The sequence below is a fragment of the Ambystoma mexicanum genome, chromosome 2p, assembly GCF_040938575.1.
Source record: "Ambystoma mexicanum isolate Mex_15411 chromosome 2p, UKY_AmexF1_1, whole genome shotgun sequence".
Classification (NCBI taxonomy): domain Eukaryota; kingdom Metazoa; phylum Chordata; class Amphibia; order Caudata; family Ambystomatidae; genus Ambystoma; species Ambystoma mexicanum.
The window spans coordinates 915,461,536-915,477,281 of NC_090923.1; the positions used below are offsets into that span (position 1 = coordinate 915,461,536).

General features: G+C 47.7%; 1 protein-coding gene across 1 annotated transcript in view; it reads right to left on the reverse strand.

Moving 5' to 3' along the window:
- Nucleotides 1-15,746, reverse strand: part of PPP1R37 (protein phosphatase 1 regulatory subunit 37) — a 1,561,993-nt gene that overhangs the window by 92,669 nt on the left and 1,453,578 nt on the right. The window lies entirely within an intron of this gene.

Below are 15,746 nucleotides of genomic sequence, written 5' to 3' on the forward strand. Positions count from 1 at the left end.
TCCATTGCGGGTGGGTGGGGAGGGGGTCAATGCCCCATCCCATTAGAAAATTCCCCGGCCCTTTGGGGTGCCCCACAGCCCCCCCTAAAAAGCTTTCCACCATTTTCTCTTTTTTTCCTTTGGTTACCCAACTCCACTTGGTGCATAGAGGCACATTGATGTGCCAATCTGGCCCCGGGGTGCCCAAACCTTACTGCTCCACCCACTGGGGGGGCCTGTCCCACCATTTTTGGGGGCCCTCTCCCCCCTTACCCCAAATGGGTGTCGGGGGCACCTAATGCAGGCCTCCCTGGGCCTCCTACAAACGGCTGCGTGAGGTACACCCCCCTCCATTTGGGGTGGGGGAAGAGGGCCCCCAAAAATGGTGGGACAGGCCCCCCAGTGGGTGGGGCAGTAAGGTTTGGACACCCCGGCGCCAGATTGGCACACCAATGTGCCCCTCTGCGCCAAGGCAAGTTTCGTAAACAAAAAATGGAAAAGGTACACTACACTTTAGGGCGGGCTGAGGGACACCCTAAACCGCCAGGTAATTTTCTAATGTACTGGGGGTGACCCTCTATCCCCCCACACCAAATGCAAGGGGGGCGGCATCTCATTCAGCCCTCCCTGTGGGCAGATAAGAGGTGGGGCATCTCATGCAGCTCTCCCTGGAGTCAGATGCCCCTTCCTGGGAGCAGATATCTGCCCCCAGGGAGGGCTACAAGGGGTGCCCCCATTTCCGCTTGGGGGGAATGCCACCCCCCATTTCTGTAAAATATATCCCTGGTGGCTAGTGCCCCCCCACCCCACCCAAAATTCCCTTTTCTTATTTTCATTTTTTTTTGTTTGCCCCTTTCCCTGGGGGCAGATGATCAGCCATCTGTTGTTGGCGGTGTGTTTCGGTGGGTGGCCAGAGCGAAATGTCTGAGAATGGTCTTAATTTCCAGCCAATTTCAGAGACATTTCCCTGTGTCCACTCACCGAAATACGTTGCCAACAACAGATGTCATACCTTCTCGCGTTCCCACATGTGTCCCGACGAAAAAGGTACCTCAAATGTGTGGGTGCACCTACCGGGGGCGCAAAAGGAAAAGGGTAACCCGCTGGTAACCACAAGCCTTTCGCCACAGCACAATTTGTTCATGTGGGCAAACTACAGATTTGGGCCTAGGGTGTCGAAGCCAGCAAGGAAAACAGGGAACACCATGCATTTCCCAAAAGAGGACACCTGTGGGAATGCACAGAGGTCTGACTTGCGCGAAGCGGCTCAGAATTTATTACCCAGAACCCCAGACAAAGTGAACATTTTGTTTTTCCCCACCCAAATATCACACTTTGTGGGGGATTGTGGCTAATAAAAACTGGGGCAATTTCCGCAAGGCAGACCTCTGGATTCCCACGGTTGTCCTCTTTTGGGAAATGCATGGGGTTCCCCGTTTTCCTTGCTGGCTTCGACACCCTAGTCCCAAATCTGTAGGTTGCCCACATGAACAAAATGGGCAATGGCTAAAGGCTTGGGGTTACCAGTGGGTTACCCTTTTCCTTTTGCGCCCCCACACGTGAGGTACCGTTTTCATCGGGACACGTGTGGGGACGCGGGAAGGTAGTACATGTGTTGTTGGCGGTGTGTTTCGGTGGGTGTCCAGAGCGAAATGTCTGAGAATTGTCTTCATTTCCAGTCAATTTCAGAGACATTTCCCTGTGTCCACACACCGAAACACGTCGCCAACAGCAGATGTCATACCTTCTCGCGTTCCCACAGGTGTCTCGGCAAAAACGGTACCTCACATGTGTGGGTGCACCTACTGGGGGCGCAAAAGGAAAAGGGTAACCCGCTGGTAACCCCAAGCCTTTCGGCGCAGCCCATTTTGTCCATGTGGGAAACCTACAGATTGGGGCCTAGGGTGTCAAAGCCACCAAGGAAAACAGGGCACCCCATGCATTTCTCAAAAGAGGACACCCGTGGGAATCCACAGAGGTCTGCCTTGCGCAAATCGGCCCAGAATCTACTACCCAGAACCTCTGGCAAATTCCAAATTTGGGGGTAAAAAACACAATTTCCAGACATTTCACTCTGCTCAACCACCGAAACACGCCGCCAACAACAGATGTCATACCTTCCCACAGGTGTCCCAACGAAAACGGTACCCCTCATGTGTGGGTTCACCAATCTAGCCGCAAAGGGAAATGGCTAACCCACTGGTAACCACAAAAGGGTTTGGGGAAGATAACCTACAGATTTGGGCATAGGGTGTCCAAGCCACCAAGGAAAACTGGGAACCCCATGCATTTCTGAAAAGAGGGCACCGGTAGGAATCCACAGAGATCCAACTTGTGCGTAGCGGACAAGAATGTTTTACCCAGAACCCCTGACAAAGAGAAAAATGTGGGTTTTTTCAGCACATTTTGGACTTCGCCGGGGCTTCTGGGTAATACATTCTGGCCCGATTTGCGCAAATCATACCTCTGCGGATTCCCACGGGTGTCCTCTTTTCGGAAATACATGGGGTTCCCTGTTTTCCTTGGTGGCTTGGACACCCGAGGCCCATATCTGTATGTTGTGCTTGTCTAGAGAAATTGTCAAATTCAGGTGTCGAAACAGACTTGGGGTTGCTTGTGTTTTAGGCTTTCCCCTTGGTGCCCAGGTTGGTGCACCAACACATGTGAGGTATCCTTTTCATCGGGACACCTGTGGGAACGCAGGAAGGTATAATATTTGTTGCGTTTGTGTGGTTTTCATAACTTTTTAACCCATTTGCTGGTGTCCTTTGTCACACAACCCTTTCATTTCCCAAATGTGACCTACATTTAGTCGCTGCTTTAGGCACCAAACGCTTTTGTAACCTGCACAAGTCACCTACCCTTGAAAAGGTCTGCCTGTGCGCTTTCAAAAAATTGATGCTTGCCGTTCCTCACCACATTGGTTTTCCAGATTTACACATGCTAAGTGCGTCTGTTCAGGCCGGGAGCATAAAACTCCTGTGAACCATGGCTCAGTGTTTCGCTTGTGGTATTGCTTGTTTTGTAAAACACTACAAAAAATATGCGCTTTCCTAACTGCAAGAGTCGGGGGAATGTAGCGGAGCATTGCTTTTCTCAAAATTCATAGAAGCCACTGCTGTACCAAGCCAACCATGTCCAACACACACCTTTTTTTCGGTCATTTTCCCGCTTTCCCCCCAATCTATGGCATTTTCCCCAACTTAGTTGTTGCCTGACCTACGCAAATCACCCCTTCCTAAACTTGGAATTTTGTCTACTTTTCAGAAATATATGCATTTCTGTCCTCCAATTCGGCTTTCCTACCCTTTTCTTCCGTTCCGTCCATGCATGTCAAATTGGCAAAAATGGCCAAAATCGCCTACCTCTCACGAAACAGTTGATAACCACATCAAAATATTTTTTTTTCGTTTCCACTAAACCTGTTCTTGAAAGCCAGGAAATTGGGGAACTCTACATCATTTTATTGGCATTTTTTGAAAAAAAAAAGAATTTTCGCCCTTTTTGCTTATTTTCTCTCACCCCCCTACAGCAACGTAGGATTCCTGGGTGGCGTTACGACTGCCTACATGTGGGGGGAAAAGGAGCCAAATGTGGCCGAGATATCTCAGGTAACAAAAAAGTTACAAGGCATTGAATGGCCACATACCGAAATCATCAAAAAAGGCCCTGGCACTGAGGGGAAATACCCATGGCACTTAAAGGGTTAAAGGGTCCAATATAGAGGGCCTGCAGGGCCATGGAAACAGAAGGAAATCCAGAACTGAGGAGGTTGGACAGGAGGAAGGATCACAACCACAGTCATGACACCAAGCTAAAAACTCATGCCGCTTGCAGTTGTAGAGAGACCTGGTGGCTGGCCATCTGGCATAACTGAGCATATCTTACTCCTTGTACCTTAGCTTCTCAGCAGCCAAGCATGACATGAAGGGTGAGACTGTTAAGACACCGATTGAGGACCCTGTCTTCTGATGGACAGATCATGTCTACTTTCGCCAGGAAGCACCAAGGAGGACAGATGGACATTTCAAGAAGCCCCAGGTACCAGATTCTCAGGACATAATCAGTAGCTATCAAGATCAGAGTGGACCCAACGTTCGTCAATCATCTCCTGAGAACTAGTGATATGACAGGAATCAGAGCACTTAGAGGAAATCCAAGTTGCACTTAAAAATGCACCCGAAGAGGATATCCGCTGGAGTCGAAGAACCCAAAGGTTTTGGTTGACACTAGTGATTAAACGTCCATTGAGGGGATCCCCAATAAATGAAATCTCATCCAGAACTTGACGGTTCCCATTTGTGGGAGACAGGATGCCACCTGCATGAGGCCTCTGCAACAAAGATCTAGATGTACCTCTGTAATGGGGATGTTCTCCATATCACAGAACCAGTCATACTGCTTCCCTGCACAGAAGCAGCGATCCCACATCACTTCCCTTGTTGAGGTAATACATGGCTACTGTGTTGGCTGTCAGGATCGGGACACTCCTGCCAGTGCGGATGGAAGGAAAGAAAAGAGCCAACCCGATGGCCTGCAGTTCCAGGAGGTTGATGTGTTCACTTTCCTTGCTCGGGGGATCAGTCTGTTCATCGTCAGATTGCCAAGCTGACTATCCTAGCCCTTTTGGGAGAAGTCAGAATTATTTGAGGCCAAGAATACCAAAAAATGCTATCCCATCAGCAGGTTGTCTGGATGGGATGTCACAGGATTCCACCTGAGATAGAGGGCAACGCCAAAATCAGATGTAGGTTTTGCTAACCTTTATCGAGAGTTAGTTATATGGTTGGCCAACTCCAAGAGCATTATCTTCCCCAACCCAAAAAAAAAAAAAAAAAAAAAAAAAAAAAAAAAAAAAAAGAGTCTGGTCTCCTACTCCACAGAAACCTCACACTACCCAATGTGTATTTTGCAGTATGCGGTTAAATACGCCTTCCCAACATCGGAAAACAGTTCACAAAAGAGAAACAGTTCCATGTCTCTCTGCCACTTGCATTTAATGTGCGGGTCTCTACCATGCAGTACAAATAGCTTATGCCCCTTTCTTGATGCCCATTCTACCCCAGGCCGCCTCCTAGAAGGGGAATACTCCCTTCTTCCCAACTCCTTGCTTCAAGCGCCTACTAAGTGGTTTTACCCCATTTCTAACCCCTACTGTTACCCCAGAATGTACCCAAATCTGCCATCACCACTTTTGTTCTTCAGCTTCCGTGTGATGAACCCTACCCCCTTTACACCCCCAAACTCCCTGCACACCACTTACCTGCTCACCTCCCACACACCCTCCCCAAACCCATCCCATCTGCAAGCTGTTCTTTGCTGCGATGCAAGTGTAGCAAGGGAAAGGCATGCCACCGATCTCAGACCTTTCTAGTGTGGTCAGCTGCAGGGTGGCACAGATTTAGCTTTGCTTCTTGGTTTGCAGTAAATGCAGGCTTTCTAGGGTCCCCCTGTCTGACTCACTCTATGGTATATTCCTGTGAGTAGGCGGCTTGTGGACGTAGCCAGTCGGGAGAGGAAGAGAGGGATCCATTTGTCTGCCTACACTTCCACCTGACCAGATATATTTTCCATCACCTCTCTAGACTCACAGACTCCTCATCCCCAGATTGTACCTTCCCCAAAGGCCTGGTCCTTCCCAAGAACAACTGGACTTGCTACAACCTGCCTGTTCTTACTAGCATAAGGTTGCTGTCTTTTTCCTCCTGGTCCTTATTGTCACCACCTGATGTACCAGTCTTGATCCTTCTGATGTTATCCCTTAACTCTTTTCTGTACCACCTTCTATGCCACTACCACATGCTTCCTATCATGGGATTCAGTAACTTCTCCCCAGGGGCATGGGGAGGTGCTTTCCCTGTGAGGCTACGGAGGTGAGCCTGCTATGCAATACCTTCCCTAGGGGTAGAGGCAAGCGGGACATCACTGTGGAGAGACTCCCCCTTGGCAATGACTCCCGTTCCGATGAGGAACTACCTAACCAACCGACTTATAGCCCCTTGCGAATAAGACCTGCTAGAAGAAAACGAACAAGCGGATATCTGTTACTGTCACATAGAACCTTTGAGGAAACGCCAGAAAAAAAATACTTATGTGGTACTGAGATGAGGAAAACCACTGGAGCAATACAGAGCACAAGTCGAACAATGTCAAAGGACTTTAATGCTGCACAGGGGAAGTTCGATGGCAGCGTCACAAATCTGAGGAGGAGGAGACCTGGAAGAGAGAGAATCCCGGGATTTCCAAATCAGCTGTGGGAGCGAAGCTGAAGGAAAAGGGGACGCACAGCTTCTGATGTTGGGAGGAAGCGGGCGTGCGAAACTCCAGGAAACCTGAAGCAAAAAGAGCGAACGGATGGGTACAGTGTCCAAGGAGTGACCAAGTAAGAAGTGGTGGCGTGACCGAAACCCGGTGATGGCTGGAAGATTTACTATGAATCTTAACTTCTGGCATTGCTCTGGGCAACCCTCCAGACCATCTTTCTTGGCCTACCAAGGCATTACAAAAGGGGAAAGACCATATGAAAACCAGACTTGGTCCCACCGCAAAAGGGGCTGTCTAGCCCGAACTGCTAGGTCACATCCCTTCTGCACGATACCACAAGCATCCCCAAACATGTTTTGGCCTTGTTGGGCCTCATCAGTGGGACCAAGCCTGATTAGCATATGGTCTGGAGGGTTGCCCAGAGCAATGCCAGAGGTTAAGATTCATAACAAACCTTACAGCCATCACCTCTTTTGTTTTGCGTAAGTCACCCTGAGTGGGACAGGTATGCCCAGAAGTGGGTTCCATGCCTGCTGGGCCTAGAGACCCAAGCTACTCCTCACTGATGAGGCCCAACAAGGCTGAAACATGTTTGGGGATGCTTGTTGCCTCGTGCAGAAGGGATGTGACCAAGCAGTTTGGGCTGGACTGCCCCTTTTGGGGTGGGACCAAGCCTGATTTGCATATGGTCTTTCCCCTTTCGTAATGCCATGGTAGGTGAAGAAAGATGGTCTGGAGGGTTGCCCAGAGCAATGCCGGAGGTTAAGATTGATAATAAACCTTCCAGCCATCACCTCTTGTTTTGCTTAAGTCCTGAAACTGCACCAAGACCACTTACCTGAAGGCACTGCAGTGGGTGCCGAACGAAGAAGCAAAGAGCCGAGAAGGCTACCTCACAATCACCAAAGAGGGCTCCCGTCTAGACTGCAGGCCCGGTGACGCGATACATGAAACAAAGGTTACGGGGAGAGCAGGAGACCTGGGTGGAGGGCTGAAAATAATGAATGGAACATTCATACTCGTACAAGTAAAAACCAAGTATTGGAAGTATTAAGAAGAGTGAGAATCATTACTGGAACACTCATACTCGTCCCAGTAAAGTCAAAGTGTTGCAAGCATACAAGAAGAGGGAGAATTATAATTCCAACAGTCCTTTTTGTAGTCAAGAAAAGGATTGAACATTGAGTAAAGAGAAAGTCTCAGGCTTGACTAACAAGGGAAGAAAAGAAGAGTCCCAAGGAAAAAGGGAAATCAAAACAAATAAGATCATAAGAGAACAGAATAAAAAGGGAGAGGGAGAACCAGCGTGTGAAAGACACAGCTGAAGAGCCCAATATCCGAACTATATAACTTGATAAAAGTAGTTACACAGAACTACCTACAAATACTTAACTAAAGTGAACTTGCTGAGAAACCAGCTTACGAGAGAAGGGAGTCATTCTCCGGTGCCTTAAATGTTTTTGTAGTGATGGGGTCTGGTTAGATTAGTTGGGACAGTGGCCAGATCTTTCTTTTGTACTCACTGATCAGCACAAGAGTTTATTTTTGTTAGGGAAAACCGGTAGTTTAGGGAAAGTAGGAGTATTCACTTTTCTTTTAATAAAGAATAAGCATAAAAGGGAAGACCAGAGTCTGTGTCTTACCAAGCTCTGATGCAGCCACGTCCTAGGGGTTCACTACACCCTCTTAACACCTGGTCTCCTCAAACCTCTTCTCCACTTTGCTACCATGAGGTTATATTTTTCCTCCTGTTTAAGTGATCACCTCCTCTTCTACTCCCGAGCGTTCAACGCAGACTCTTCTCTTTATCCTTCCATCGCAACCACCTCTCTGGTCACCATCTCCTCCTGTCCATCCCTACCCTGTAATGTCATCACCTCTTTCTGCTCGCCCTGACCCTTTCTTCCTCAACTCCCACCACCACCTTCTGTTCACTCTCCCATTCTGATATTACTTCCTCGTCCTCAAACTTCTTAGCGCTCAACACCTTTTTGTGGTCCTGATTGCGGTTACCTCGCCACCCTTCCCAGTCCCTTTGGCCTTTTCTTCTTGCACTGCTCTCCACTCTTCTCCAACATGATCCTCCTGCTCTACAATCCACATTGCCTTATTCAAGCAGGGTGCTTTAGTGTGTGCTCTCTCCTCACCAGTGAGTATTCTTGTGAGGTCTGCACCTGTGGCTTGCAGTTTAGTGAAGGCTGTGATAGATGTACGCAGAAAGGACCACCAAAGACTATTTGGCTGGGGCAGGGGTATAATTGGCCTGTCCATCTTGGATTTTGACCCTGTGCAGTCATGTTTCCACGGTGTGCTTTCAGGGCTTGAAATCCCTGTGTCAACGTTTGAAGCATTTTGTTTGACTAAGTGCATAGGAAACAAGCAGCCCATCATTGGTTGGAAAGGTTCTTGACGGAGAAAAAGGTTGCTGAAATTTGTATTTTCCGCTGAACTCACTGCGTTTAATAAATTCCAAACTCCTGTAGTCTCCCAACAAAGTTCTCAGATAGGTCAAGGAGCATTGTAACAGTCGCTAAACACTCACTGCTGTCAACAAATGGAGAGAAAGCCTATGCCTTAAAGGCACAACTCCCTTTTCCACAGCTATGTTTGGCTCTCTCATTTGGGGCGGGAGTAGATGGTCATACTGCATGATCTACAAAGGGGTTTCAGTAGGATCAGAGTTGTCAAGCCTCTGCCCCTACTACCAGACTAATGGGGGTGGGCTTTGACTAGTTCTCTGCTGGTCTAAGGTGCAGCACTCAGATTGTCCCCTGCCATAGAATGGGGACTAAGGTGGCAAGACCAGGGGCTCCTCCCCATACCAAACCCAAGCCCAACAACCACTCGGCTTGTGGTGGCACTCTTCTCCCTTTTTTACCACCATGCCGGTGCCCAGAACCAGGACGAGAACTTCATTAGCGAGAACACCGCTGGAGGGCCTGTGACCCGTTCTTCGAGAACTGTAAAATGTCTGTCATGTAACCCTGAAAAAGACTATTAATAGCAAAGCAGCCACTGGAGCACCTCGAAGCGCAATTGAGCCTCTGCCACCACAACAATTCTGGATACTTAACACCAAGAAGAAACAGAAAGGCCAAGGCCAGGATCCATCAATATAATTTGAAGATCGGCATCATCTGTAGGATGCTCACCACATGGTCCTTGAGAGAAAAGGCCCAGTAGAGCGAGTTCCCAGATCCACCCCACTGAAATGGAGCGACCGAGAGGGCATGACCTGGGACTTCTTGAAAGTTTAGGGAGAATCAAAAGTACAACAGCAGATTTGAAGTGTGGTAGAGGCAAGTCAAAACTAGTTCTGGAGGGCCAGCCTGAATGAATCGTCTGAGTAGCGAAAGATGTGAATCAAATCCCACTCGAGACAAGTGGCCACCACTGCGAACATCTTGGTGAGGACCGTAGGGAACAGAAAAGGCCAGAACCACAAAATGGCAGCGGGTGTCCCCAACCACAATTATCAGGTACTTCCTGTATTTTGTCTAGATAGGCACATGAAAGTAGGCAGTGGGAAGATCCAGTAACACCAGTCAGTCCTGTATTTCAAGGGGCTGTGCCATGGTAACCGTTAGGAAAGATTTTCTTTTTGCTAACTTTCCTTCTATAGTTTCCTATGGAGCCCCATTCTTTTTGCACTGTTTTTATCCTGACCCGACTTATTTGAAGAGACAAAGCCTTCAGCTTCACTTCCCTTTCTCTCATCGTTATGGGGCCACTGATCAGTGCTTCAGATTATTAGTACTAGGAAACTTTTACCTTTTAAATTCTTGTACTTTTTACATTGCACAAAGCACCTTAAAGTCCAATGGGGATGCTTTTGTGTCACTGTAACGTTTTATACATGGAATTTTTGGTTACTTTTATATGTGCCTAAAGACAAGCTGGTGGGGAAAAAAGCTCAAATAATCCCTTCAGTGTTTGTCATAAATGGTCCACCAGAGGATTCTTGAGTGCCACCCCCCAGAACAAGTGCATTAGATAAACCAGTTCAGCAAAACCATACTTCATACATTTTTCAAAGCACTATATTCAAGCCTACTGAACAGGCCAGGCCACACAACATTGGCCATGTCCAGGCTTAATTGAAGAGTTTGGCGAGCCGCCTCCTTGCCTCTAACTCAAACACTTTTAAACCTTCTTTCATCTCAGGGCATGGGACGATTTTTCAGCAGCCTAAGATCCATGGGGAGTTGCAGGTCACACTGACAGCCGGCAGAGCCAGACACGAAGATCTTGCATCCCAGGTCATCACCCTTTTTAATTCCCTGTCATGGGCTAAAAGACAGGAAAGTAGCTGTCTTGGCCCCTTCAGCGGAAGGCTCGACTACCTAGAAGGGTGAGATGTGTGAAGAAATCCCCAAAAATCTATGCCAGTTAAGTAATACTTATTCACAAGATCCCTGTCCATAGCCAAAGCCAAGACAGGCTTCAACCATCTCTGTCGAGGGATACTGGTCATAAGGAGTCTTTGGAAAAGATGTAGCAGAAAGACCCTGTGCCTCAATGTCTTTGGCAAATGTTTTCTGAAATGACATTTTGGGCTTTCTGAAGGTCAAACCCTGTATAAGGTTCAGTTTGGATAAGTTGTCTACACTGCTGGCATCGCTTAGCCAGAGGTCGAGTAGGTCACAACCTCAACCTGCCAGAAGAACTCCACTGGAAATGCAAGCTTTCTCAAAATCTATCCAAATTGTAGGGAATAGGATCACTCTGACCATACCAAATTTGTCCCAGAGCAGGAGCCAAGCCCAAAGTGTTGACGGGCAGCAGTGCTGAAGTACAAGAGCCCTGCACCAGGGCCACAGCACCAGCGGGGGAGGAGATCTGCAGTTTCCACAGCTAGGGCCAAAGCTGAGCCGATCAGTGTGCACCTGCAGGCACCTAGGTGCCTCTGCCAGCCCCAGGAGGTGCAGTGGGCATTGGCTCCACCATCTGCAACTTGGCAAATGTGTATAGCATTTTGCACCTGAATTCCTGCTACTGCTTTGGAGTGGAGGATCTGGTGGGGAAAGGCACTTGTACCTTGGCAGGTGGTGATTCATCATTCTTAAGATGGGAGTGATGGTGTCACTTCCTGGAGGAAGAACCGGAGTCCCACTTTGGAGAGCCATTTGGGGTAGTAGGCCCACTTGCAACATTTCATCTTTTTATTCTCCCTCTTGTCACCTTTGTGCTGTTTTTTTTTGGTTACCCAGTGTTTTTGGGAGCCAAAGGCTCTGAAACTGGAGACTATAAAGGGGTTTCCACCCCACCCCCCCGACATGAAAACGTGAGCTCATACTCACCAGCACATTGATGAGTATGTTACATGGCAGGATCTGCAGTCTTTCATGCTCTAGAGGAACATGTTATTTGGGGGGGGGGAGGTGGGGGGAAGGCATATATACCTGCCTACCATACACTTTGCAGGGTTTGAAGCTCAAGGTATTTGGTGGAGGCATGTCAAAGTACAATTGCCAAGTTGAGCAGCAGTGTTCCTAAGCAGCATTCCAAGCGTGGAGAAAAAACTGGCCATGGGGCATAGTGAGCTCCATGTATACCTCCCCATGATGTCACATCCAGAAGCAAGGGGACCAGATCAACGACAAAGCAGATGCTGAGCCACAGTGCATCCTGTGGTGGATGAAGAAATGTTCCAAAGCCAGACTAATACCAGGGAAAAAACTCACCATAGTGACTACGGTACTCCTAATTCATCGTCACATTTCCTCCATACTGATAGGTGTATATCACACGGGAGTGAGACTGGATTCATTTTGCACCAAAGCATACTTACCCCATAAAATCGAGGCATGCAAGGTAATGATGGGCGTGCCATCTGTGCCGACTCCTCCCACCAGTCTCAGTCCTTAGTTGTCTAATAATAAATCGGTTCACAGGAGACAGAGGGGGGGGGGGGGGTCACATGGAGGAAATGGGACTATAGACTAGGAGTACACTAGTCACTACGGTAATATTCCCACTCTGATGTTCCCTTTCCTCCATACTGATGGGAGATTGCATAGAATACAAATCTCTGGGGCGCTGTGGGGCGGGGGTTAGGGGGACACAATGACAAACAAAACAATAGCAAGTGAATGAAGAAGCTTTGTGGGAGGCAGTTTGTTAGGCATAACAATAATTAATACCAGCAACAAGCCACCTGGCTATCTTTGCCTTGGATGCTCGAGTACCAGGGTTCTGATCTCAAAAGTTAACGAATAAGGCGTCAGATGTCCTCAACAACTTGGTCCTGTGTATGAAAAACGGAAGGACTCTCCCGACACCTAGACAATGAAGAACATCGGTAGGGACTAAGGATTTGGGAAAAAAGGTTGGGAGGACAACCTCTCATTAATATGGAAAGAGGAAGAAGGGCTGGGTAGTTTCTTAAAACAAGCATCTTTTGAAAAAAGAATCTATGGTTCAGTGGCAGAAAAGCCTGCATGTTGCTAACCTTCTGTGCCTATGTGAGGGCCCCCAAAAGGGTAACCTTTCAAGAAAGAAGCTTCAATTCTGAGGAAGCCATCAGCTCAAAAGGTTTACGGGCAAGAGCCGAAAGAACAAGTCCCATACAGGGTTATGCCTCTTAAGATGAGCATAAAGGCTTAAAAGACCTTGAAAGTGCCTACGAACGATTGTATTAAAGAAAGAAAAGAACATTAAGTATTCCAATAAGCTCCAAGTTTACATTTGTATTTTTTGTTTGAATTAATTTGAATTTTATTTCATTTGAATTTGATTCTTAAAGAATCTTTACAAAACACATTTAATTCAGTTAAGTTAGGATTTCTGCTAACATATTGTGTAATACATTCACATTCATTAAAATACATTCAATAAAATACAATACCATTAGAATCGAGCATAATAAAACATGATATTCAGACCTGTATTTATACAGAGATGTCCCTCATTACAAAATAGCTGATTAGCAACACATTACGGTACAGCGATACCGTCTGTCTAGATTTAAACCAAACAATTAACCTAATAGGCTTAAAGCACTAGTATTTACCAGAGCAGCCTTATTAATATGTCTTCCTGTCTATTTGAAGCAATTTTACAATGAGTTGCCACAGCCAATACAGCGTTGTGTAAACTCTCCAAATCTGAATTTAAACAATTGCAAAACGCATCACTTTTTATCGATTCGTAGCTATGGACATATCCACCTAATATGGCCATATAAGTAGCACCCAGTAGTTTACAATCAGTGAAAACATGTTTAGGAGTTTCTAGCGTACCCGGTAATCAACATATTTGACATTCTCTTAGAGTCAATGGAATCTTTAGATAAGCACCCTGATAAACAAAAAGTGGGAGTTGATTTGTGCTGAGCCTAAGCATGAGGCTGCGCACCGCCGGGCTTGAACTCTGGTGCAGGTAGGGCTGTATTTTTAAATAACTATGGCTAACATTAGAGACATATCTGTAAGATCTCAATGTCGATAACTGTACGTAGTTATTGGACAGGTCCCATTGTTCGAGCTTCCTCCTAAACCGGGCTTTCATGGTCTCATACTTTGTTCCCAGTTTAAAGTTAGGATGTCAGTCTATAGTCCTATATAGCTGATTATTCATACAGGTAAATTCACCTCAACTACATTCCCATTTAGTCCCACTGTCAGACCCCACCACCGCCAACAGCTGCCATTTTGTATTGTTATTAGCCTTTAAATGGAGCCCACATTGCCTAGCAATCAGTTGGCCCCTCAAAGATACTAGTCCCAACTGAAGCCTAAGATATTCCACTGAAGTATTAGTTGGTAAATTCAGGACCTGTTTCCAGAAATATCCCTCAAGTCTATCCAACCATCTCAGGTATTGTCATGGGCGCTACTCCCGAGGGGCCAGGACTGGCCCAGCGCCCTCGGTAGCAGACCCGTCTTCCACTACTCCGGACCCAGCAGACCCCTACAGGGGCCCTTTGGACCGTGTCCTGGCGCCTTTGGCGCCAGGCTCATGAAGGGTTTCAGTCCCGGCGCCATATGCGCCGGGCTCATATTGATAAACAGTGTAATAATGCTTGGGTGGACTTATCCGAGGCAGACCATGCTGCATATTTACCCAGAACAATCCAGTCTGGTTGAAGTCCCCAGCCATCAGGGCTGGGAGGAACTATTCCCTCCATTCAGGAACTCTTTTCTTACCTGGGTGGAACCGGTGGAAGAACACACACTGGAAGCACTTCTCTGCTATTTAAACCACGCCCGATGGAAAACACGTGCTTCGCGTTATTCTGCAGCAGCAGCAGGACGCTCACCGAGTCGGCTCCTGCATTCCAGGTCCAGAGTCATCTTCAGCTTCCGCGCAGCAACCTGTGGATGAAGAAAGACACAGAACAATACTTACCAGATCCCGGAATCCAGTCACCGGCAAAACCTGCAAAGAATAAGCATAAGGTTAGAAAAGCGCAACTCGCTCGCAGCCCCGCCCGCTTACCTGATCCATCCGTGATTGCAACGGAGCTAACCGCGGCCTTCTCTTCAGCAGCTTCTCTGCACCTGAAAGGCAAAGGACATAATTAAAAAGGGGTTCGGGTGAAGGCAGTCGCATTCATCTTAACTTACCAGTTTTTGCACGCGCAGTAGCGGCCGCATCAACCTCAGCATCCCGGCACCTGAAAAACAGGAAAAAGACATTATTTGAGGTGCCATTAAAAGCGGCCAACGATCATTATACTTATGTGCATCGGCACGTGCAGTGGCAACGGATATAAAGCCCGCAGCATCCCCGCACCTGAAAACTAGAAAAAGGACATTATTAGAGGTGCCATTAAAAGCGGCCAACGATCATTATACTTACGTGCATCGGCACGTGCAGTGGCAACGGATATAAAGCCCGCAGCATCCCGGCACCTGAAAACTAGAAAAAGGACATTATTAGAGGTGCCATTAAAAGCGGCCAACGAACATTATACTTGCGTGCATCGGCACGTGCAGCGGCAACGGAAAACTACGCCCACAGCATCCCGAGGCCTGAAACAAAGGAAAAGGGACATTATTGAGGTGCCCATCTTTTAAAGCCTAAAGACTACAGTATACTTACAGGCATCCGCTCGTGCAGTAACAGCGGCATCGCTCTTCGGCATCCCAGCACCAGTGCCACAACTAAGGCCGCAAAAGACTTGAGCCTCAACACTGAACTCATCCAGTGACGTAACTGGAATCCACGCACCCCTGGACCAGACGCAGGATGGAGAGCTCAGCATTTATACGCCTAAGGTGAGAGCTCGCCGAGACAAGTAGAAAGCTAGGCTATGGGAGAAACTGGCGATTGGTGGGAGAAGGAATCCCATCAAACGGTGATTAACCCTTTTTCTTCCACCTGCAGAAAACGTACCCTGCAAGTCAGACATTCGATAAGAGGAAGCCCAGTCCTGAGAGTCGTCCGAGCTCTACGCTTCTCAATTGAAGAAACGATAGCAGCCCAGCCGGGATCAGCGCCTCCGTGGGAATCAGGTGAGCGTAACAGGTATGTCATTAATAAAGCCTCTAGGCCATAAA